This window comes from Schistocerca serialis, chromosome 5, assembly GCF_023864345.2.
Source record: "Schistocerca serialis cubense isolate TAMUIC-IGC-003099 chromosome 5, iqSchSeri2.2, whole genome shotgun sequence".
Classification (NCBI taxonomy): Eukaryota; Metazoa; Arthropoda; class Insecta; order Orthoptera; family Acrididae; genus Schistocerca; species Schistocerca serialis.
In genome coordinates this window covers 333721596-333734567 of record NC_064642.1, presented here as the reverse complement: position 1 = coordinate 333734567, position 12972 = coordinate 333721596, and positions in this window count along the sequence as shown.

The window sequence follows — 12972 nt, the reverse complement described above, 5'->3', positions numbered from 1 at the left end:
TACAATAGTAGAAGAAAAATAGACTGCAAACGACTACACTTCCCTACCTAATGACATACTATTGGGCAATTTAAGGAGCTACAAACAACCGAAAAAAACAAAGAAAAGAGAAAAGTGAAGCCACACACACACACACACACACACACACACACACACACACACGTACATACACATAGGGCATGAAAGAGAGAGAGACAGAGATAGTGAGATAACGTAAAGATAATTCAAATGAGGTGCCGGGAGGTGCATGAAAACAGGTGAAACTTAAGAGGGGCCAAACGTAGAGCATCAAATCAAATTTCAGTCTGTGTAAATTTTCGAAGCTAGAACTTGTGAGATTCATTTGGTACAAGTATGTGCCGGTTTATGTTTGTGTTTCTACAGCAGATGAGCACGCACGCGAGGACAATAGTCATAATTATAACACTAAGTAATCACAATATATTTTCGCGAAACAAAATTACGTCTATAAATTCACCAACTAACTTCACAATAACATTATTTTGTTGTATACGCTCGAAGGCTATAGATTAATGGAAACATGGTCTAACAGTCCCTAACAGTATATGGAGAATGATGAAAATCAGAATAGATTTAAAGTGTTAACAGGCGTAATTTGTTAAGATAATTATTACTTATGGCATGTTTGCATTTCATAGACTGCAAAAAATAAACCCACTGACGATGGCACAGAGATGCTGAATCAAGATTGAACATGAGAATAATAATAGGTGTTTACATAATAGGTGGAGCTTAATTCCTATAACGTCATCAGATGATCTATTTAAAAGAAAGAAAAGCGAAATAGCAAAATACTGCGAAACTGAGGTGGAACATCAGATTACTTTTATACACAATAACATCGTAAGACATCAAAGTAAGATTGAATAAGCCAGGAAAATCACTCACGACAACATGGTAACCATTTCACTTTCAATAACTGAAAACTGCAGATCACCACCACGCACATCCATGCCCGAGCCAGGATTCGAACCTGCTGCCGTAGCAGCCTCGTGGTTCCGGACTGAAGCGCCTAGAACCACTCAGCCACCGCGGCCGGCCCGCAAATATAATTGACAAATTCACCAAGGTCAAACAAATCTACTGGGAGACGACATTGATTTCATTAAAGCTACAGGTACAATATTCTTCATTCATTGCCGAACTGGACGTTGAATCAGTCTGAACTCTGTCACTATCAAACGTTCAACAAGTGGCACGCAAAGACGGAGATAAAATTTCAGACGCAGACTGAGAGGCGGCAAGCTACCCATACTTTACCAGCACTGTCAGTAAAATTAATATTCATATTTTAGGTCATAATTTCAGTCGCGATTAAGAAAATGTTTCGGGGCTATTATACCGTGGTCGAATGGATTTCACTTTATAACTCGACGTTTCGTCCCCATCTGTGGAGGACATTTTCAAAACATGTGACGTCACACCAACGCGGGGAAACTAGCGCAATTGAAATTTTCCTGTAGTCAGTAGCGAGCCAGGGTATCAAGTGGACATTCAACAAAGCTGCAGTCCCCCTTGAAAATGTCCTCCACAGATGAGGACGAATACCCGATTCACACCCTAGCTCGCTACTGACTACAGCAAAATTTCGCGAGCTTCCGCGCAGTGGCACGACTCATATGTTTTGAATACGTAAGCGCAATTGGTCACTGTCGACTGCCGTCGTCTGCTGTTGCTATCATCACATGATAGAAGACTGGTACACATCTTCTTTCAGCACCAGAATCCAAATGTCATTCAGTTTCGCGCCCTCCTTCTTCCTACTGAAAAATCTGGGGTGTTTTTCAAACTCTGTGGCCTCTCTGTGTAGCCTTTCATGGTACCCCCTTGTGGCTGCCAGTACCTGAGTCCTATCAAAATGAATGTGGTGGTCTCCTGGCCGTAAGGCATATTCCCCAACAGCTGATCTGCCAGTCTCTCCTCTTCTGCAGTTGCCCTTGTGCTCTTCCAGTCGTTTTTTGACATTTCTTTTTGTAGTAACCACGTACGCCTCCCCAAAACTACACGGAATCCTATAAATTCCAGCTTTTTCTAGCAGTTGGCGAGCATCCTTGGCCAATTTTAGGTGATATTGTATCTGCCGTGTAGGTGTGTAGATTACCGCGGTGCTCCGCTTTTTCAAGTTTTTTCCTATGCAGTCAGTCACGTCCTTAATGAATGGCAAGAAAACTAACGATTTCACCGGCGCTTGAGCATTGCTATATTTTCTACGCGGTGACCTTAACGCTCTCTTCACCTCAGTAAACTAATTACTATTCTTGAGCAATGCATTTGAGATGTTTTAATTCCGCGTCAAGCACCTCTGGTTCGCAGTTTTTTTTTTTTTTTGCTCCGTCCACAAACGTATTTATGGCGCCTCGTTTCTGTTCTGGTTGGTGGTTCGAATTCTGGTGTAGGTAGCGGTCGTGTGCGGTGGTAAACTGAATCTTCAGATTGATCCATTTCAGATGTTTGTGGAAACGATCCAGTTCCTCCCTTCCACGTCGCCACAGAGCAAACGTATCATCCACGCAACGGAACAAGATATTAGATTTCTTCTTCGCCATTTCCAATGTCTGCTCCTCGAATTTTTCTGTAAAAAAGTTCGCTATGACCGGGCGTGAGAGGCTCCCCAGAGCGACACCATCCGTCCGCTCACAGAACTCTTTGATCCACTCGAAATACGTGGTTGTGATGCAAAATTTAAACACGTCTCAGGATAACGGAAGGAAAAATCCGATTCAGCTGTTGCAACACTTCATTGAGTGGAACCACTGTGAATAGCGACACCACATCAAAACTAACTAATATGTCCTCCGCCACTACGCAGTAAACTTGTCCACATCACGAATGCCTGCTTCTACACTGTGTGTTCTTTCTTCCGTGGGCACAACTCGCTGGCTAAAGGCCAAATTTCCACCCTTGGCAAGCTACGATCCTCCTTGAAAATGTCCTCCGTATATGGGGCCGCAACTCGGGTTTTAAAGTGAAATCCATTGAATCACAGTATAGAAGCCCATAACATTTTATTAAGTGTTACATTTCCGGCCGTGAAAGCTTACATTTTACAATGAGACGACTCTGTGGGGAGGAGATGTCAAGAAATGTGCGACGCATCGAACGTCTCCAGAAGAAGAGAGTGTAGCTTTTATATTCCCTCACAGTTCTGTCTCGTTGCTGAGCGGTCAGTGTTGTTGTGAAGGTTTCGAGGATTAAGCGACCACACATCCCGGCCAAGGCGGTACCATGAAAGACTATACAGAGAGGCCGTAAAGATCACAAAGCACTCGAGGAGTTTAAAGAGGAGGGAGGAGAGCGGGAAACTGAATAACATGTAGATTCTAGTGCTGAAGAAGTGCATAGTCTTCCACTATGGGATGATAGCGACAACAGGCGATGGCAGTAGACAACGGCCAATTGCCCTCGCATATCGAAAATATGTGATGTCACACCACTGCGGGGAAACTCGCGGAATCGGGATTTTCCTGTAGTCAGTAGCGAGCCAAGATGTGAACCGGACATTCAACAAAGCTACAATCCTCCTTGAAGATGACCTTCGCAGGTACGGACGAAACGTCGATTTTTAAAGTGAAATCCATTCCACTATGTTATAATAGCCCAGAACATTATATTAATTAACATATTATTAACTGCGACATTTCCGGCTGTGGAAGTTTAAATTTTACCATGATCTCAGTGTTCCCCACTATTACATTTGCTATATGTAGTTAATTACTTTTAACATGAAGAAATTGTGAGCGTAATGTTCATATAACTGCATGCGTAGGCTGTGGAGAAGTTGTACCTGAGAGGCCACTATTGAGGGGACAGAGAATTGGGAGAGAGTTGGACTGCAGGCCATAAATGCTGATGGCAGCTACCTGGCTGTGCGAGTGATTCTGGGAAGCAGCTTTCTATGGATGGTACCTGCAGAGGAACTTCTGGCCATTGCACTCCCCTCTTTCCACTTACAAGGTGAGGCCGCCAATTGTGAAATTCAGATTCGATTCACACTGCGCATAAGAAAAGCTCATGGCCAGAGGTGTAATGTGGCAAAGCACCAAGATGCACTTCTCAGCCGTTGTCGAGAAAATCGACAGTTAAAAGAAACCGTTGCCGTCAAATACTCTCTACGATTAATAATTTTCTCCAGCGTCGTGGCGCAGCGGTAAGCGCTCGGGATCGTAATCCGAAGGTCGCCGGATCGAATCTCGCGCCATGTAATTTTTTTTATTATTAGTTTTTGTAATTCAAATATATATATATATATATATATATATATATATATATATATATATATATATATATATATATATATATACTATTAATGAATTGCTTATGCATACTGGTGAAGGCGGATCGCTCTCCAATTGTACCGCCTCCATTTTTCCGTTTTTTTAACAGGGTGTACCAAAGCTCTCCCGTCCGCACTGATTTTCGACGATGTTATAAGTTGCGCTAGGGACCGCATCTACCTTCTTTCGAAGTTAGCAGGCAACTACACTGTTATGCAGCGGCTCGTTTCGGCCCATTCAACGTCTGTTCTTCAAGTGTAACGAGCGAGTAACGGAGTTTATATTTCATACCTGCCACAGCAAATTTGTGTTCGTGGGGTCTCTATTCTAATTCGAACGTTTGACTTACGCTATACGTATTCGTTTCGGAATATCGTTTCTACGTCTTCCGTTAACTATACGTGGTTAACATTATGAAGACAATTAATAACATTTGTGAAATACAACTTTCTTTGCGGAAAACATAATGATGTTCGAAGTCGCCAGATTTTCCACGACAAACGACTTTCAACAACTTATTATATGCATAATTGTTGCAACTGATTGCCGGGAATTATATATATATATATAAATTACAAAAAACAAATACAAAAAAATGGTTGCATGGCGCTAGATTCGATCCGGCGACCTTCGGATTACGAACCCGAGCGCTTACCGCTGCGCCACGACGCTGTAGAAAAGTTATTAATCGTAGAGAGTATTTCACAGCAACGGTTTCTTTTAACTGTCGATTTTCTCGACAACGGCTGAGAAGTGCATCTTGGTGCTTTGCCACATTACACCTCTGGCCATGAGCTTTTATTATGCGCAGTATGAATCGAATCTGAATTTCACAATTGACGGCCTCCCCTTGTTAGTGTTAGAGCAGGAGGGCGCCGGCTCGCAAAACATTTTACCTTAGCCAGGGGGCAATCTGTCACAAAAGCAGTGAGTTGGTGGAAAGTGAGTGGAAGAAGCCATTTAAGTGAGACTGCTGTAAACTGAACCTTCGTGAAAATGGTGAGAAGGTCATAAAACTCCATGCATTCTCATGTTAGAAACTGGTAAGATACGTGACAGCAGCTGGTGCATGTGTTTAGTGGAAGCAAAACTGTAACACCTCTGATGCCAGGAAGTAGCCAGGTTCTTTTAACAATTGGCAAAATACATATATTTAATGGCACAACTGTCTTGGAAGTTTATCAGCCTTCTTTCAGAAATTTGAAATGATCAGACTGGACAGGATTAGATGTCTCCGTAAATGAGAGAGTGTGGCCCCATCTAGCTAGATTTCTCTTTTTGTCAGAAACGTGGCCATGCTTACCATGAGAACGACGCCACCTAGTCTAAAATCTCCTTTTTTTCAGATAAGAGAGATTTTGAGTCACTGATTCCTCTCAGAATATGCAAAGTAGAGACTTGCTTCACCAGTGTGGGAACCCCGATGTTGTTTCTGGATTGGCTACCAAGCCAACAGAACAGTCAAGAGGTAAGATTCAAGTGAGTTAAGGATAGTTCGATTGGTTTGTACAAGATGGGGGCAGTTTTGTTTTTACTAATTCGGCTGCCATACCGAGGCTTAGTGGAAAGCCTTCTTCGTCTTCAGGCCCTCCTATGGTGGGAACTTCAGGTCTTTCCCTAGTGGGTGAGACTTGTGGCCTGTATCTTATGGTGGACTAAGATATAGAGGCAGTTTCCAACTGTACTGACAGTGGAACTGCGTATCATCTCGGAGACATCGTGTGTCACGAGGATGAACTTATTTGTCTTGAGTCGACCATCTGACATTTGACAATTCCAGTACGCACCATTGTTCCTGTGAGTCAAGTTGGTTTGGATAGATCGACAAACTTGTGCACCTCACTCTGAAGTCTACTGGGGCTTGAGGGCCCCAATCTGAGATCTGTTGGGGATTGAGGGCTACGATAGGGAAGTTTCCCACGTTCTGATAATCAGAACGGCAGTCCGCGTAGTTTGTAAATTTTCGTGGAGGCGTCAGAACATTACAGCTGTCGCAGCGCGCCGCGCCTTGCCCACAGCGTGCCGTTTTCTGTCGCCGCCGGAATCAAGGCGAAAGGGAAAAATATTGTTGCGCTGGCCTAGTTTGAGATTCACAGCGCTCTGTGTTCCGGTGAACCATACTTTCTGGTATACTTGGTCGTAGTTGATTTCATTTGAAAAGAGTTGGGCCTCACACTGGATTTATGTAAGCAACGTCAGTTTGCATTGTAAAATTGTTTAATTCAGGGGAGAATTTGTGTAGCTTCCACCCTAAATGAGTGTTTTGCCAGTCAAGAAAAATCACTATTCTGATTTGTGTCAGTCATTTCTTTGTGTAAGGTTTATCAGCTCATTGTAGTTGTAAAATGATTAATAAAACCTCTCGTTATTTTTGTAAACTTAAACACGTCACTGTTCTCATTCATACTCCCTCATCGGTTCAGTGTTTTTATTTTGTTGTAGAGTGCATGGGTACACAGCAATTCAAGGTTCATTCTTATTATGTTAATTAATTTATTAATTTGAATAATGAAAGTGACAGCAAGTACAGATAAAAAAAGTGACACGAGTAAATGCACTAATTCACATATAAAAATTAATTGATTTGAAGGTTCCTGAGAAGATAATTTTTCGTCTAAAGATAATAACATTTAACATCACTCATACATTTATTTGTGATTAAAACCAATCGAGGGCTTGCATAACTTAGATAATTTTCTCTCTTTCACCGTACAAATCATAGAACATGTAAATGGCACTTCATGATATATGTATTCTGGTATATCAAAGAGAGAACTTAAACGGGTTTTATTAGACGCTGGAGAGCTTAATCAGGGACTGTAAGGCAGTTTATTCACTTGAAATATGACTGCGAAGGCCGAGCACACATTCATCTATGTAACTACTAATGTTTCTGGTTGAAAGCGAAGAAACTCTGTCGTCTTTTGTGGCAGGCTGTTAAGTCACTCATTTTAGGTTTCGTATCTACCTAACTATTAGAAAGGGTTTCAGTGTGTAAGTAGGCAGTTTAGGTTTTTATATTGGTAAAGCCACGTAGCGCTCTGTATGAAAATCACTGGCTGTGCTGTGTGCAGTGTGTGGCTGGTTTGCATTGTTGTCTGCCATTGTAGTGTTGGGCAGCGGCAGCTGGATGTGAACAGCGCGTAGCGTTGCGCAGTTGGAGGTGAGCCGCCAGCAGTGGTGGATGTGGGGAAGTGAGATGGCGGATTTTTGAGATTGGATAATCTGGAGGTGTGTCCATCAGAAACAGTACATTTGTAAGAATGGATGTCATGAACTGCTATATATATTATGACTATTAAGGTAAATACATTGTTTGTTCTCTATCAAAATCTTTCATTTCCTAACTATGCCTATTAGTAGTTAGTGCCTTCAGTAGTTTGAATCTTTTATTTAGCTGGCAGTAGTGGCGCTCGCTGTATTGCAGTAGTTCGAGTAACGAAGATTTTTGTGAGGTAAGTGATTTGTGAAAGGTATAGGATAATGTTAGTCATGGCCATTCTTTTGTAGGGATTATTGAAAGTCAGATTACCTTGCGCTAAAAAAAATTATTGTGTGTCAGTTTAAGCACAGTCCTGTATAATTTTTCTAAGAGGACGTTTCATATGTCGACCCTTAGTCGAGGATACCTCACTGGAATCTTCTGATTTTTTTCTTGTAGTTTGTGTAATTATTGTAGCTATTGTTTATTGCTAGCGCGTAATTGAAGAGAGAACCTCCTTTGTAGTTGCTGTCTTTCATTGTTGTACAGTAAAACAGTTGTGGCATGCACGTAGATTTGCACCAAGTATTTCGCAGCTACGCTTGCAATTAATTAGATATTATTTTCAGTGCTATGTTAATGTGTTCTCTTATTTTTGCTCGTCAAATTGTGCTTTTCCGTGTTATTGTGTAAAATATTGTGACAATAATGGCGTGTGAAAAACGTAACACTAGGCTCCAAAGTAAACTGAGAAATAATAGTAACGACGAGTGTAGCTTATCAGCTCCACTGTGTAGTGAATTAACAGACATTTGAAGTATTAATGTGGTAATTGTGCATAGGGAAATGGAGCGGGCGGCAAATAATGGTGTAGACAGTGAAACAATTAGTGAACAGGGATGCAATATCGATCGATCGGTCGGCAACAGCTCGCCTCAGGAATCGGGAATGACAGAACACAATATTGCAAATACCGTAGACTCAGGTTTTGGGTTCTCACCGTTTTCTCAAATGAGTTAAGACACATTTTATGCTTGTCAAAATGAGAATGTTGCCGGTGAAAATGCACTGCCAAAAAGCATAGAGAAACACACTCCAAACACTAATACATTATTATTGCAATTAACGCAACAAATGGGACAAAATCAGAGACAAACACAGCAAAAGCTTCAAAAGTTAGACACAATGGAACAAAATCAGAGACAAACACAGCAAAAGCTTCAAAACTTAGACATAATGGAACAAAATCAGAGGCAAACACAGCAAAAACTTCAAAAGTTAGACACCATGCTTGAACAAACACATGAAGATTAAACTACTGAGTTACATAACATTGAATCGAAATGTCAAAATGTCTGTAATGACATAAAAACACAAATTTGTGAGCATTTTCAACCTATTTTTTCGCGGCATGAAAATGCATTACAGAATCACGAAGCAGCCATAAAAAAACTGCAAACTATTGTTCATGAAAATCATGAGACCTTGCAAGCTAAAATTGCCTCAGTTGCATCTACCGATCCAGTTGCGCAACTTGCAAAAACTCAGGAAAACTTAAAGGACACAGTAGATACTCTGAAAATTGGTTCAGAAAGACACATGGAGGAAATTAGTTCATTATCAGAGAAAGTAGTTGAGCTTTCGGATCAGCTAAATAATTTATCTACAAAGGTAGATGATAATCTGAATGACACAAAACCGGTAGTCTTTAATGACACAGAAGAGTGTGAACAAATTAGGAAATTCAAACAAAATCACAATCAAATTAATACGCAACACCAAAGAGAAATCCGGGAAGTACAAGATTAGCTGACACAGGTAATACAAGAATTACGTATTTCAGAGGACACTCGCGCTCCAATACGGCAGGAGGGACATAGAAATACGGAACAGCAACAAAATAATAACACGGGGTACTTCGGAAATTATGCAAGAAATTGGCAAGGTGCACCGAATTTTGAGATGGAACCGCCGAAACGAAGTAACAATGACCAATATGCGACTCGCCGACATGATGATTTTGACTATAAGCTGTTTATTATTACACGTAAATTCAAAACATTTAAGAATTCCGGCAACGACATTCATCCACAAGCGTGGCTTCATCAATTCTCTCATTGTTTTCCTCCCAACTGGTCATTAGAGCACAGATTAGAATTTATGTGTGGCTATTTAGAGAATGAACCAGCTGTAAGAATGCGATCGGTCATTCACGATTGCCACAGTGAAGGAGAATTTTATCATGCCTTCCTCTCTGCTTATTGGTCTCAAGCTACACAAGACCGAGTAAAACATAGCATCATAATGATGAAACATTTCGAACAATCTGAATTTTCCAGTCTTGTGAAATATTTTGAAGACATGTTGCATAAGAATCAGTATCTTTCAAACCCATACAGCCCCTCAGAACTCATCCGCATTTGCTTAATCAAATTACCTGAACATTTACGACATATTATTTTGGCAGGACGTTGCAAAGACGACATTGAAGCTTTTCAGGGACTGTTACAAGAATTAGAAACTGACACTGACAATCGCAGAACGCGAAAACAGGAACACAACATTTACAGGTCATATCTGTCACAATTCCGCAATGCAAGAAATAATAACTGGACACGACAAGGCTATTCTCACAACACAAATCGTGACCAAAACAGACACCACCCGTATGACAACCGTTGGCAGAGTAGTAATAATCACAGGGAAATATCACCTCCCCACGGTAGTGACTATCACAGAGACAATCAGAGAAACAGACAATATGGGAACCAAAATAATTATTATCAAGGGAGACAGAATAACTGTAGACGCAATGGTCCAGTGCGCAGTTACGATTCAGGGAGAAATTCTCCACCACGTGACCGACAAGAAAGAAACCATGGAATCTACCGACATGATGACAGACAATATGATCGTAAGGACAGTCCTGAATTGCAAACATGGCAGGGCCCTGTCGGCACAGTGAATTTGTAGAAGCTAGGTCTCCTAATCCCAATAACGACGCACGTCAACAAAGAGATAGCTGACAGTGACTCGCACCGCAGGCAGCCACGTGCGCCAGCTGGCTCAGAGAATAATAACATAGATGCTAACCTTGAGAAAAATTTGAGTATTCTTTACCAATCTACCACATACCACATAATTCCTTTGAGGCTGGAGCTCTGCATAGTAGGAAGAGTAAAGGATTGCACCACATTTCACATGTAAAATCGTTTGTTGAGAGGTAATCTGCTTTTTAGCTTAGTCTTTGCTATAAAATTTTTCACTTTACATTACTAGTATGCTTTGTCAGACTTAGAATCTGTTAACATGCAACAATGTTTAAAGCTAACTATCCAGTCAAGAACCTAGGGAACATATTTAGACTGTAATTACGAATGCATTGTTATAGTGAATAGATGACACAGTGTTATTGTGTGTGTACATTCTTGCTTGTTAGTTGTATGACTACGTAACGACTATAAGGCTCACATACTCAGAGCATATACCAGTACTGCTGACGAGATTTTAATGCAACATTTTGGTTTACTTGAGAATACATTCTGGATTTGAAATACTTTCTGTGAGATTAAAGATGACTTAGCATTCGGTTTCTTTGATAGCTACACGATTATATCACAATGCTACTAATATGTGACACAATTTACATTGTTGCTTTTGCCGTGTATCTGTTTTATATCTGCACAGTTTTTCTGTACTATTCTGGAAAGTAAAACATGTTTTAGTAGTAACTTTTGTGGTATACCTACAATGAGACAGCCTTTTACGTAGCACAACGATACGTTACATTATAGTACTTTCTTGATCACGGTAAGGTACGTAATAACTACAATATCTATACACAAAGCATTTCACTTTCGTTTATGATGAGGTAAGTACATTGACTTCAGCAGAACTTTGCTTACAGAGGACGATAACTACGGCACTTCCACAGAATTATCTTACAGCAAGACGCACCTTTAGCCCTACAGGACATGCATTTGAGAGATTAATTTTGTACTAAAACCATTTACTTTTCAAGATTTTTGAATTACAAAGAAAGTTTTCCATGATACATTTCATTCCATTGCTGTAATCTGTAACACCTGAGGGTATAATTACATTAATGATTATGGGGGTATGCGCTTACTTTGTGTACCATGTGTGTGGCAAGCACAAGGAGCCCTAGCTAATATGGTATTTGCTTATACAACTTTACACATCGGTACCATATTTCTCTAACACAGAATTACACAGCTATCTGATCATTTTAACTGAGAGAGACAAATATTTATTTTACTACATCAGTGACAGATGTTTACGTAATTACACAGTTGGATAACTTCACACTTATGAAATTGTATTTTGTCTGTACTTTGTGAGCTGTTCATATTTTTTCGGAATCATTGTGATACTATGAGAGCTTTGAATGATGTATTTGGTATGGGATCATGGTTTTTAAAGTGCATTTCAGGTAGATGACACTATTGAAATGAGCAGAGAATTTTTTTAGGTTTTGAAATTATTACAGAAAGCTATGACATTTTTGAGATTTGACTGAGGTGTTATGATGTTATTACTACAATGACGATGTGTATTATGCTGTTGAGGAATGTTTATTATGATATGTATTTATTATGATGAATTATTGAAGAAGTGTATATGTGTAATAAGGTAAGGAATAATAAGCAGTGGTTAGGGACTCTGGTTTGTGAAAAAGGTTGTTCGAAACCAAGAAGCGTACTTTAAGAGTTATGAAATGTATGTAAATGCATGAATGTATCACAATGCCGATGAAAATTTTTTGGACACTATTATATTTAAAGGATTTTGTTTCTACACATTTGTAACACAAATTCTCGACCTGTGAAATTTTTATATGAGACTGTCACTGTAGTGCAAACAGGTGTTGTAAATATTTCGGTAAGAAAGTTAAGTGACCACCTTCACGTAATGCGTCATGGGCACCCAGCTGCGCAACAGTCGCCTGGAAAAAAGCCATTAGTGTGTGCCTTTCAGAGGTGCAGGTGGAGAAAAAAGGAGGCCATTATCCTCGCTATTAACATTTCTTTGTAGAAAGCATCGCAAATACGACATGCTCAAACTTGAAAACATATGATTACACTGTGGAGCTCTTAATTTATGATATTTACTAAAATGCCTAATGAAATGATGAGAAACATTTTTACATCTATTGTCTTTCTAGTTGAGAGATTGCTCAATTTGTTTAATATCTAGTTTCTAGCTCCACTGCAGCATTGATTAAAATAAAATTTGATAGATGTATTAATGTAAATATTTTCTGTCTACAGATCCAGTAAATAATAATTTTATGATATGCTTCCAAAAAAAACGAGGCAGCACAAAAAGACATTTCCCTTCACAGGAACTGCGTACATAATTTTGTTTTCAAGTACTTGGTAATTTATTTTGTAGAATAAGTTGTGGTGCACCACTTTAATTACATAGACATTAAGATGTGAATATACATTTCCC